This window comes from Plectropomus leopardus, chromosome 18 (assembly GCF_026936395.1).
Source record: "Plectropomus leopardus strain MGB_pleo_1.0 chromosome 18, ASM2693639v1, whole genome shotgun sequence".
Taxonomy (NCBI): domain Eukaryota; kingdom Metazoa; phylum Chordata; class Actinopteri; order Perciformes; family Serranidae; genus Plectropomus; species Plectropomus leopardus.
Window position 1 is genome coordinate 24,363,465 of NC_142193.1, and position 14,056 is coordinate 24,377,520.

The 14,056-nt window shown below is 39.7% G+C and overlaps 1 long non-coding RNA gene across 2 annotated transcripts in view; it reads right to left on the reverse strand.

The window, feature by feature from the left end:
* LOC148186514 (uncharacterized) overlaps positions 1 to 14,056 on the reverse strand; it is a 176,247-nt gene that overhangs the window by 96,449 nt on the left and 65,742 nt on the right. For both annotated transcript variants that reach the window (XR_015774847.1, XR_015774846.1), the window contains exon 5: positions 7,967 to 8,173. This is a non-coding gene — a long non-coding RNA (uncharacterized LOC148186514). The remainder of the gene's footprint in view (positions 1 to 7,966; positions 8,174 to 14,056) is intronic.

Here is a 14,056-nt window from a genome sequence, read left to right on the forward strand (position 1 = left end):
CACACACTGAATGCAAGTTAATACCTGTTTAATGATCACACGGGCCAAAGTGGGGAGATGGTGGATGAAACCCAGCAGAGATGAGAAGCCTAGAATTATTTACAGAGCGCATGAATATATTGACATTTATATCCCATTCTGTCAGCACTTCCCTGCAGTGCATAACTCCTAATCATATCATTAATCAATAATTAAATGTATCCTGGAAAAGCTGCAAAAAATAGATTAGTTAACCAATTTAAAAAATAACAAATTCAGGTACACATATTAATTTTACATAAGGCAATGGCAGCAAACACTCTTTTTTATTTTTGTAACTCGTGGGGTGGATAATTGATCGGCCAATCCGTTCAGAGATGAACAGATGAGACTGATGGATGACAGGAGCAGCTGCTCGAGTAAATGCAAACTTTTAGACCGAGCACCTGACGATATACTGCTCCATCTGTGCAGAGAGTACGATCTGCACTCTGAGAACAGTTTATATATTTCAATAGCGCCTCTACAAACAGTCTGGCTCTAAATCTGTTTGTGGCGGCAGATGTTTTAACCATGACGGGTCGCCACAAATAAACTAACAAGTACGTAACCCTGTGGCCGGGATCGAGGGAGATGGGTGAAACAAACTCTGGACTTTCGCCTGGGAGACTGCTGTTCATGTCTTGTGTGAAACCACAAGTCAATCGACTTATTTAATAACGTAGTATGCTAATATTTGTATCATAGTACGCTAGTGACTAGGGCTGTATAACATGCTAAAAAATCAGATTGCAATTGTGATATGAGTTGAAGATCTTAGTGGAAAAGATCATTTCTGCATTTTATTTCCACTTTTTTTTTTTTTTAAAGTTTTTACCTAAGTTAATTTTGCAAAGAGACTATATGCACCTAACAAGCAAAACCTTGAAAAATAAATAACAAGCATCGACGTGCCATCTAAGATTCCAAACTACCACTGGAGGGGAACCTGCAGTGTCATAGTTTAACTTTAGGGCAAATGATCAAGCGCAGGTATTTGACAAGTTGGGAGTAAGAATGTGTTGTATGTTTACAGGGAAGAAATACTTCATTTTCTCTACCACCACTGCAATGCAGGGCCAGTACAGACCTTTTGACTAATACTGGAAAAACAAACTAATTGTGTTACTTAAAAAAGAAAAAAATACTGTGTCAGAATAAGCTTTAAAAAAGACAGAAAGAGAATAACATCTGATAACAAAAATACATAAATTAATAAATATATAACAAATTATTAATGCAAAAGAAAGAGACAGAGGGATTTTCTGAACAATTACTCTCAAAAATGGCATGCTAGTGCACAAAACAAAAACACAACCTGCACATCAGTGTCAGTTTTGCATCGTGACTGTGGGTAAATACCATCACTGTTAAAACTGTATGGGTGACTTGCTGTGCTGTGGGTGGGTGGATTTAAATCGTGTTGTAGAATTTGTCATATGATGTGTGAACAATAACTGCGCTAGCAATACATAGTGAGTCAAATGCCATGCTGGCGCTTTTCTGAAGTTCCCAAGTAATGATATCACTGGTGAGAAGTTTTGCGCCTGTTTGTTCTGCCTCCAGCTGTATGGGAAGCACAGATAAAAGGTGACGGAGAGGCGTTCGCTCGACTGCATCTCGGAGGATCAACAGTGCACAACCCACACACGGCTGTGCTGATGAGGAAAGCCCTCTACTAATAACACAGCACTGTCCTCCAAATTTGGATGGACGCAGCCTCGGGGTGATGGAGAGACAGAAAGAGGGAGAGAGAGCGGGGATAATCTGTCGGTATGGGAACGCTATAAACTAGATTTTGTCTCCCACCTCTTTGGGGAGAACTTTTTTTTCTGCTCTGGATGGAAACATAAACTCATGAATAAACAGATGGATAGTGCATGTTAATGTGAAAACACATGGCTAAAGCTTATTTAACCCTTATAAAACTGGAAAAATTAGTTTTATTTATTTATGTTTTTTGAAACATGAGAAGAAGGCAATTAGTAACTGAAGTATTATTATATTATATTATATTAAATAACCCCGAAATTAGTAAAAATGTACAAGAAAATTACTTGAAAATTAAAAAAATAAAAATAACCAATTAAAAAAAAGTAATGGAAAGTTTAAAAAAAAAAAAAAAAGATTTAAAAAATTTAAAAATATAATTCTGTAAAAATAATTATGCGTATATTAATGATGGTTACAAATACAGTTCTCTGGACATATTTCCCTAGCTTCTTAAAGAATAATTTACTAAATCTACCAATTTCTCTATTTGTGAGATATAAAGGTTAAAGTACAATCAATCCAGGTTTCAAAGGGTTAAATGTTTAATCCTTTACCACAGACTATTTTACTTGATTTGAAAGATACTCTGAATAGAAACTGTCCAAAACCTCAGCAGTAGTGTTATTCTTGTGATTCACTATGTGAGACATTTTGCTTCTGTTCTTGCTGCAAGGACTGCAGTGGGGCTCTACAGGTTTTATTGATGACATTTAGTCAATCTTTAATGGATTCGCTTGTATCAAATTTTGCTCACCATGCACATGGCATCATGTTGGATCAGCTCTGTGGTTTGTATCGATGTGTTCTGCTTACAAGGCCATTGCTTTATGCCTCTGCGTGGTAAGACAAGTGGATTGTTGGAAGCGCTCTAAATCTGCCGTTGATCCAGAAAAATAATGTTTCTCACGTTGTTAAATTTATGAACACCAATGTGGAGTCACTGCTGGAAAAGCTGTAGATAAATGAGAGCTTTCAGTATGGACACACGTATGCAGCAGTAAAGATGTAGGATCAAATCCAACTAAGTGCATTCTCCCAATGCACATCTCTGCTTTCTAGCTCTCTGAAAAAATACGTTCAAGTTGAGGTAAGTGGGCTTCCCCATAACAGACCGGCTGTTTCACGGTTACCGACTTTTTGTTTTCAGGCGCAGCCGAAGTATAAGATTCCCACATGGAGATAGAGAAACTGTGTGCAGCTCAGGTAGCCTGTCAGTGTGGAAGACGAGACGTGTGAAGTCCAACCCCCACTATTGATTTAGAGAAGATCTGGGTTAACAGTATGCATCTAGGGTGCCTCGCTTTGTGCCAAAGTTCCTTGCTGTTCCAATAAGAGACTTCCCCATTTTCTTCCAAGAAAACTTTCCACAGATGCCCTCAAAAACAATCGGGCCGAAGTGAAAAGTACTTTACAGAACAACAAACTGTAAACAACTTTTGAGTGATTACTGCCATCAAGCTGCAAACATCCATTTTTTCCTGTAAGTTCAAACTCATCCCAAACTCTGGTTCTTTCAGTAATTTCTCTCCACTATCTCTTCTTTTTTTTCAGGTGGGTTTCTGTTTGTTGGTGTTTTTCTATTGACTGTGACTGACTGAATGTCATTGTACCACTAGCCATGTTCTGTCTGTATATACTATTTAACTTTTAAGCACTGAATGTCTAAAATAGACCAGGTGAGTTTTGTTTTTTTTTTTTGGTGAGTTGTTTGCTTACATTATCCCAAATGTTTTCAACAATGTTTAAACCCAGAGTCATCTGTATTTTTCTAACAAGAATAGGGTCTGTGTCATCTGGTCACAGTCGCCAGGATTTGTGTTGTTCGACATCTTAAATAAGAGAATAAAGAGAAACAAGCTGAACAGACGTGTTGAAGAAACACTGAATTTTCAAGTGAAACAGCTTTATTCAGTGTTTGAATTATCAGGTCGGTTTATTTTGGAGAGGAGGAGACTTTTGTGGATAACCCTTTGGCTCCCGGTAAAAACCTCCTGAATGACGAAAACTCACAGAATCCTAACCAAGAGAAACTGACTGAAATGACGGCATTGTTTCCTCTTTTGTTATTGTTTTGACTGAGAGACCCCTGCCAGCAGACACTTACATATTGTACGTATGGGAGATTTCAAATGACATTATCATATATCTTTTTATATGATGCATTTCCTCTCAATACTGCATTGTGTCTCACTTTCTTTTTTACTTTCAACAGTCAGTCACATTACATGATTGATATGTCTTGACCTGGGTAATAAGTGCAGCATTGACAACCATTTACAAGAACACAAGGACTGTTTTTTTTCATTAAGGCTATACGCTTTGGGCTACTTCAGTCCTTCCTTGAGCTCTCCTTTAATTAGAGATAGAGCATATGTTTCAAGGACACTCTGCTCTATGCTGCTATGATAGGAGGCACACAGGAACATGCCGGATTTGACAGTCTGAAATCGACTCTGCAAAGTCAGAAACAAGTTCGGGTCCAATAAGAGAGTGACCTTTAAAGACAAAGGAAAGATGAAGGTCACAATTAAAACTCTAATACCCTCCATTATTCCAGCTTCTCTAAGTGACTCCATCATACACCAGGTAAGACCTGAGCTGTAAACATGCTCATAATCCCTGATGATGATTAAAAGCTGATAGCAACTTGCTCATTATTTGAGGAACTGAACTGCAGAACAAAATTGTGATAATAAAAAAAGCTCACAGCTTTTTCCACTTTCCCAAGGAGTCAACAATGATGTATTACAGCAGGTGTCTTTTACGTAGAAAATTGGCAATTTGCGGTGGCCCTAAAAGGAAACTCTGACGCCCTGTCCATTTCAAGCAAGAGCAGAGAGCAGAGTGAAGTCTTCCTGATAGATTCGAGCCAAGCCTGGGTCAGATAAACAAAGCAGCAGGAACAGAACACAAATCGATAGGTGGAGATGGGTCAGGAGTTAGAGGGGACGGAGAAAGTCGGGTTAGGTCAGAGCAATTTGTCGAGCAGTACACACTCTTTGGCCACCCGTTAACTTTTTGCAGCTGTTAAAGATTCCCTCTGAAAACAAGCCATTTTGGAACTTAAATTCCATTAAATGTTTAAGAGCCTGTTGAGAAAAGATTTTGGTGCATTAAAATTTTGCTGCTATTCAAAGGACACCACTTTTTTTTAATATAATAGTAACCATCAAACAGACAGACACAGACAATGACGCCGGATCATTTTCGGGGCGAGTTGAAAGCGCTCCGCAGCAGGTGTTTCGATCACAGATGCATTAGCCGCTGATATTAAAGAGTGGGCATTGTGCTCAGTGCCACTCGGTCTGCATTTCCTTTCCACCGAATCCCCGCCACTATGTGGGAGGGTCATGACCACTCAGCCGGAGCTACCTCTCCCACCAGAGATCAGACAGACACAGCGGGCCGTGCACTGTGTCCACAGCGCCTTAAACAGCACACACAGATGCGCGCTCACACAGACACACAGTGAGTCACTATAACAAAGAGTTGAAATGCTGCTCAGGGTAGCAGGGAGAAAAATGGCTGTATGTGTTGATGATACTTTTTTTAAACTTTTCCAGACCTCACACATTTGTCTTATTCCTGCCGGCTTGTTGTTTTGCTCTTGCATTGGCAACAAGCATGATTCATCAAAAACTAAACTTTTATGGGTGGACAACCTACAACAGGCACTGATGATACATGCTGATTGTTCATTCTAGTTCTTCAAGTAAAGTAACTCCACAGGAGCTGTGCTCTAATATCTATCATTTTAAAAAAGTGACCCTACTCTCTTTAAGTTTATATGGCAGTAAAACTTTTCAGCAACTTATTGCTGAAAAGCAGAGGCAGATTTGGAGCAGTTACGCAACTAACTTCTTAGCCCTGATGAAAACACGCTCCCTATTAAAGCATATGTCGGTTAGACCGATTGAAAAAATTAACTACTGCATCGTTGCATAACAGTGAATAAGAAATGAAGGCAGGCTTTCTAAAGCCATTCAGGATCGATACACAATTTCATCAAGAATTGCAGGAAAAACACTCACAATAAGTTGATCTTGGTGACATTCCATTGTCAAGATAATCGTCAAAAACTCTAGCAGCACTCAAAGAGACTGCTGGTCAACCAACAAGAAAAGAGGCTCTACAGCATGCATAAGCACCATCCTCAAAAAAACACAGAAGACCTTGATCAAACATCATCACATTTCATATTGACAGACAAGATGCCCGTTCAAAGAAGCCTGGACTTTTTAGGATTGTTTTTCAGGATGTTCACGAAAAGAGGAAGGAATGCAAGAAGGAACAAAATGATTAAATAAAGTAATTTAATTGTCACCTTAGTTAATTTCATGCAACGTGTAGGACATTGCCAAGTTGGTCATTGCCTTTTTTTCCATATTTATGAAAGAAATCAAATCAATTTGCTCAGTTTTCAAAGGGACAAACAGCTTTTTTAAAGCGTCTGAAACTTGGCTCAACATCATTTTCTTGTGCTGCGTTCAAAGGGTTAACTCAAAGTACAATTAAGGCTGTTGGGAATGTAGTTTGTGTTCTAGGTATTTAGTCATGAACTAAAGCATGCACATTGTTGAAGTACTCAAGTTCAACAGATGGCCTGTCTTACACAAAGCCAGTGGGGCATCAGTCCAACAGCAGTGTAAGATAAACTTGGTGCAGAGAGTCAGCGAAAATGATCAGCAGCAAACTCCATGACACCACTCCATCACTTTATGAGGCCCAGATGGCAGAGGTGAGTGGCTGCTACACATGGATCCACTGATCTGTGACAGAACCCAGAGACCCATGCTCCGCACGCTATACTAAGTGGCGTTGTGCTCATTTTGCTGCAACACTGCTCCTTGACCATCCCACACCGGCAATCACATGCTTCATACTTTCTCACACACACATGCATGCACACAGCACTGTACATACTGTCCTCTCCTACATGCACTCACTGCTGGGTTTTTAGTGCCGGCTCAGCCCTCTGACAATATTGAACCTTCAGTAAGTTGAGAGACTGGTCAGTTTGACTTTGCAAAAATGTGCAGTATTGCATTTTGTATCCCAGGCAGGCGCTTCACTTTCATCAATGCACAAAGGCTTATAAGAGGCAGAGCGGAGCTGGCACCTGCGAGGCACGGTGAGTTTGAATTGACAGCTGCTGAGCTCTGAGGTGTGTCTCTGGTGTCGACAGGCGTCTGAGCCTCAGAGACCTTCTAGATTTCTGTTGAAATACTCGAGTTCAATAGACGGCCTGTCTTTAACAAAGCCAACGTGACATCAATAGACCATAGCACTGTAAAATAAAGTATTTGGTGCAGAGAGCTGCATTAAATCAGCCTCACTGAGACTAATTAAACAAAAGATTGAGATTTTACATCAACTAGCATATGGGATAAAAGAGGCCTATTGTCCCATTTCACACTTAAAGCCTGAATTATGCAAACTTATCTGTACTGAGTACCAGAGTTTGTCAGTGATCATTACTGTCCTAGTTACCAAATGCCTTCTAACAGGCAGGCATTTGACAACAAGATCCTTTGGGGGCACTGATATTCCACCACGGCAAAGTACATTTTGTCCACTTTGAAGAAGACGTTGCCTGGTCTTAAGCTATTCCAAAAGCATCCTGAATGCAGAAGGAGCAAAGCTTTTAAAGGGTAAATATAGAGGCACTGTTTTATGTGCATGCTGAGAAACCCGCAGGCCGTTTGTGTAGATGTAGTACTGGAGAATATGGCAATTCCCCTGTAAAATCTACCGGGAGAGTACGGCTTTTAGCATTCGCCTGAGCATAAACATCCAAGGAGTCTCAGTGATGAAATTCCTCTTGTGTAGCTACAAACCTTAAGCCAACGTCTCTCTGAACTCCTGATGTAATTGAAGTTCTTGTTGAGCAAATGTACAAAGCAAAGCCTAAAATCAGTAGGCAGCATACTCATGGAATCGAGCTGCCTGTGTTTACATGGCGTCACTGCTGCAGCACATTGTGCCTACAGGTGAATGAACAAACATCAAACCTTGAATAATGCTTGTCCCATCATGGTGTTAAAGAGGGAGGGGAGGAAGAGGGGTAGTAAACAACTGACAGAGCCAAGCGATGAGAGAGCTCTGAATGACCTGGTGTCATAGTTTGTTCATTTACTACTGACCACACAGGTCCAAAAAATCAGTGAAACATTACCTTTGACTGGGACATACACTGGTTCCCCCGGCGGCTTGAATCGATGGCCACTGATCGCCCTCCTTGCTCGGCTGTTAAGGCCATTACCACTGTTGTCTTCATCGATCACTGGAGGAAAGTGTGTGTGTGTCCTGGTCCCAGTTGGCAATAGATGTCCTGTGTCGAAGGTCTGCTGTCCCTCACCTTCTCTGCGTCTCCCACCCATCTCTGGAGAAAACAAAGACGCAGAGTGGACAATGGGGTTCAACATTAATTAAGGGAAGGAGGATTCATTATTCAGAAAACTCTGTCACACCATCTCTGCCTTATTACCTGATATACCACCATGCCTCTGTGCACCACTTACATTTTACATCCACGTCTGTGAAAACATGGAAGCTTCACACGCATCTTCAACCCCGCGGCACATAAGATCTATACAAGCAGAACTGTTTCAAGGTCACCCAAGGTTCTTGAGTTATGGCCAAAGACATGTTTTATGAGGCCATCGTGACCTTGACATTTGACCATCAGATTTTAATCAGTTCATTAAGTCCAAGGGGACGTTTGCGTCAAAATTGAGGAAACTCCCACAAAGCCATTATCTGATATTTGGTTTGCCAAAATACCACAGATGCAAGGTCACAATGACCTTGACCTATGACCACCACAATCTAATCAGTTCATCCTTGAGTCCACTCAAACGTAAACTGTAGTTATTGCAAGTCATATCAAGCATAACAAGATTGTCTCATTGTTTCTTGGTATTAATACATCAGTCTTTGAGATAATTCACTTAAAACAATAAATGTCAACCTCATGGTGGCCCTGAATGAAAAGTCAGGGGATCATCAAAGTCAGCTGGATTCATCCTCCGGGAACCATAAATGTCTTTACAAAATGCCATGGCAATTAGACCTATATCTCTTGAGATATTTTGTGTATACCAAAGTGGTTGACAGACTGGCAACAGGTTTTCACACTGTATATCCTTAGCCCTGGGCTAAGAACAGCCCTGGGCTAACTATGCCCCTTTTCACACAGAAATTTAACACATCATTAACCTACACCCACAGCTATATGATTCACAGTGCACTTCAATTAGCCGTCAGCCAAATTTCCTTTGGAACACGTGACTAATGTTTACATTAAGGCCTGACTGCTCTTTAACAGCATGCGGGGACTTAAACATGTCTCCCTTAGCAGGGCTTTATGTGAGAGTGATGCTGCAAGGCCAAAGCAAAATTTGGGGTTCACCAACTTTGTAATATGCTGGCGTGAGAGCTCTCTTCACACCAGGCTAACAGCTTACTTAGCCACAATGGTAGAGTGACTAATGTTTCCTTATGTTAATATGAAAAAGAAACCAGGACCCATTACCTTTTTTGCCGGTATGTTAGTAACTTATTTTGTACTATTACATACAGTTTGTTTTAAGTTTGCACTCTCTACTTACTGTACTTCAAGAGTTAAAGCAACATGACAACCAATTCACTCCCTGTATACACTGAACTGGGTAAACCACAAATGAATTCAATGTGCTCTACTTTGATGTTTTTGCTCCAGTGCTCAGAAACATCTAAAATAATTCACTGTACATGACTCAGTTATTCACAACTGGCTGCAAACACAACATTAAAAAGATGATGCTGATGTGGTATGATAAGAAGGTTGAAGGGAAAGCACGTCTGCACCCACTCTTGTACCCACGACACAGTGCACAGCAGAGCGTGGCATCATGGTGAAGTGAGTACCTCCATCCATTAAAGGAATACGTCACCCATCAAATGATCAAGTGTGTATCAATAATTTAAACTCGTGTTATGTTGAAATCGTGAAGTTTTTTGTGCATGCCTTCACAGAGAATGAAAAATCCAAAACATTAAAAAAATTATTGATGAATTGAAGTAAAAGGGGACAAACAATAGCAAAAAAATATCAAAACTATTTTTCACAACTCGTGCAGTATAATCAAGAAACCTCCAAGACTGATAATGACACCAATGAGAAAGTGCCAAACACTGCAATTCATCAACTAGCCACATGAAGCTGGCTCCAAAGCACATCCAATCACCATAGTTCCCCATATTAAAATGTCCACCTCACAGAAATAAACATATTTACAGCCCTGTGCAAAAAAATAAACAAAATATCTCATTTCAGTACCCATGGCAACTATATGGTGGTTGAATTTTTTTTAACTCTGCTTGAGTGATAGGCTTTCAGTGAGCTGTTTTCTACTGGTCAGTACAGTTTGTGATCCAGACTTTAATGACAAAAACAGTCATTTTACTTCACTGAACATGGAAGCTGCTGGTCTACCTCTGCCTTGATTGGTAGATTGTTTGTGTTACTGTGTGCCTTGGCTATTTTAAAGGATGAGTTCAGACTCACCAAAGTCACATATTGACAAAAACAAACTACTGATCAAGGCAGCAGTGGACCAGCAGCTCCCGAGGTAAAATTTTTTGTCAACAGAATACCTCAGGGATGACATTTTTCTGCAGGCCAACACAGAAGCTAACATCACCCTGGTTCACTCAATGAAAAGCCTATGGGATTTTTTCATTGGATTTTGGATCAATGCAGAAAAGAAGCTCTGTGGTAAACAAAGGTTTATGATACTTACACGTTTTGCTCAGCAGAGTCCTTTTCACAGACGAACACCGCTTTTTGGCTTCTTGAAGCCTAGATGTAATCGGCATAAGTAAAAAGATAATGTTAAGCTAAAACAAACTACACTACGGTTGCATCACCCCCACAACAAGACATATTTGGCACTTTTTATTGTGATGATGTCCTGTAAACTCATTTAGCCACTTTTTAGCAACTTTCTTTTTTTAAAGAAACATAATAGTTTCAAAGTTTGCATGTTGCGTATTTATCAACATATTCTATGTTGTAGAGCAAAATGCAAAACTCTTTTCAGTTGTGTTAACCACAGACCTTATTTAAGGCTTCAAGCCAAAAACACATTTAAAAAACCTATTGACTTTGAGACGAGGGAACTGGAGGATTTCCAGGTTTTGGGACTCATTACTCTCGATGAAATTTGGCTTTAAAGAGAGAATAGAGTTTCACTTGAAGCTCAGTTCTCTGTCGGAGAGGATTATCTGTTTGGGAAGTACTAAACATACGACTGGATAAATGAGACTTGGATTATACTGCATGAGTTGTGTGAGAGGTTGTAAACAGATGTTTTTAAATAGTTTTGTTAAACACTGACCCCCACAACTTCAATTCATCAAGAATCTTCACAGTTTTTGGATTCTTCGTTCACTGTGGAGGCATGCAAGAAAAAGTTTTCTTCTTGAGTCATGGGGTGAGTAAAATGATCATTTGGGGGGCAAAGTATTCCTTTAAGACCAGTTCACTTACTGTACAAACTGTTGTCAGAAAGTTTCTGTCAGATCTGGATGTACTTTGACAGGCATATATTCTGCGAATTTAAACTGTGTTCAAACTTTTCCCTTGCTTTCAGGCAGATCTCTCTGAGGTTAGTGAGAAACAAAAGAAAGCTTGAGTGAGAAGTTCAGTCTTCTGAGAGCAGAAGGCTTTATGCTGTGATTGATTTTAAAGTAGGTAGACGCTTACTGGATCCTGTGCTTCTGAAAAGCCCCCACTGGCATCACGGATCTGTAGTTGCATCAGTGATATTTATACTTCTAAAGTGCTGGTTAGAAAAGCTTAATTTTCTTAAAGTAGTGGTAATTAAAGACTGTTTTATAGCATAAACAAAGTTGGATATTTCCCAAAAAGCATGCTGTGCTTTCACGCAAGCAGTCAAAAAGAATTACACTGCAATGTTGTGCATTTTTGTGTCCACTAATGGAATTACATAACAACCAAATCTCGCATGTGCTTTATGTCATGGCCTAATTTCAGATTCAGCAAAGCATTTCATTGTTAACATGACCCGAACTGTATTTGATGATAAAACAAACTCCATCATCATTACAGTGAAATGTTGTTCAGGTAAACCCTGTGCCGATACAGTGGCCTTGCACAAATACGACCGTAATCCTGCCTGCCAAAACCAATTTGCACACCTCATTACACTGTGCCTGTGAAAATATGTTTGCAAAAATCTTAAAAGAAGAACCTGGAATGATTTATGAGGCTAAAACAATGAGAATTAATCCACTGTTTACTACTGTTTGAAGTTAATGTATCGGAGCACAAAGCTAAAAAGACATGAATAATGAGCAAAGGGAGAGCTAAACTGTAATGTTGCTGAAATAGTCAACATGCCATAGTTCATTGTATTGAAAGAGAAAAAAATAAATTAAATCTGCCACTGAAAATGTATCCTGGAAATATTTTTGTTTCCAGCAATTATTCTTTCATGTGCTTTCATCAGTACAAACGCTGCGTATTAGATAGCAGAGATGAAGAGACGTAAATCACAAATGAAAGCAGTGATGGGTAAGCACGGCCAAGTCCGGCATCAGCAATCTCCTGCCCATCAGCAGGAACCTGTGCACCCCATTAGGACACATTATATAACAAAAGTCATCTCTCAGCAGAGCGCTCCTCTCCTCCTGTCTGAGGCTGGGTTAGCCTCAACCACAACATCAACAGCCAAACTGAAAACACACACGGCAGCGGGCGAGGTGAACTCAACCACCTCTGGAAATCACTTCCTACGTGAAAGGGAACTTGTATTTGCTCAGTGGCAAGATAGTTGTTTTTATGAAATGTGTGATGCATGATTGACTGTGCTTTGAGCGGATATACTCGTCTCAGTAAGCATTTCTCGTTCTGCTTGCTCCGCTGATGACGGATTAAAGCTCGCATGCATTGATTATGGTTAATGCCGTTGTCTTGTTTCAGAACGTACTGTGTAATAGGAGAGAATGCAAGGACAACTCTTTTGACAGACTATTATCTTTATATCAGCAGCAAAGTGAACACAGCAGGCCCGAGGGAAGGACAAATCAGGGATTTTTAGATTGATATTTTTTAATGGGACTCATGCAAAGATATTTAAATTCAGCAGAGATCAAAGTAAATATCTCAGTTAATAAATAACAAAGTAGATTAAAGCTAATCTAGTTCCCCTGCTGTTATTCTCTTTCTACTCCTACTACTGTCTTTCTAATTTTGCACTGATTTTAATGATATTTGTCAGTGACAAAATTCACTTACCTAGTTTTTGATCTTATATGGAAACAAGAGTTTACGGCCATGCTAGCGTCTCTGTGAGGCTGTAACGTGGATGTATAAAGAGAACTGTATATAGCATTGGAGGCAGGCCTTGTTCATTCACATGAAAGTTGCTCAGTGGTGCATGAAGCCAAAAAAGTTCAAATTCACTTATATTCCTGGAAATTACCTAGATCTTTCACAATGTGGGGCTCATAATGCAAGCACACAAGATACTTAGAGGAGCTGAAAGTGGCGAAGCAGCTAACTTCTACTAACTTATTGATGGGGACAATTTTGCATTGTCCCCATCAAATGAATGGTATAAAAAATATAGAAATAAATAAATAACCTGCAAAAAAAAATATTTATAAATCTGTGACACCATAACAATGTAAAGTGTATGAGCTGGGAACTCAAGAGAAACACTACTGCAAATATTCAATGGGTTGCATACCGTGGAAGTAAAGTAGGCAGCTTTTTTTCTTTTTTTGCAAATCTCCATTGGACTAAGTAGGCATCATCTTGGCATCTGGTATCTAGTTATTATTGTAAATCTATAAGGTGAATTCCACTACAGACAGTATGAGGAAAATAAAGTGTTTTTTGATGAACATGTTCTGGTAGAAAAAAAAGTATGAACCTGTGAATAAGCATAACAGGTCCTCTGTAAACTTTTAAAATACAGAACTTAGTTATAACGGCACACTGGTGGTCAAGTCTTGAACCAAACTGATGGTTTAACATCAGTAATTCAGAAGTGGTAACTGTTTAGGCCTATATTCATACATAAAGTACAAAAACAACACACTGAGACATACTGTAGGGCCAGAGGAGAAGTATGACTTGGCCGTGCAGACAGTGTTTTGGAGAAATGAGGTTTGTGGGTTTGGGGGAAGACTGAATACTTGATGGGAAGTAAGTGGGAAGGTGGAAGCGTAGACTCATCTGTTGACATCTTTCCTC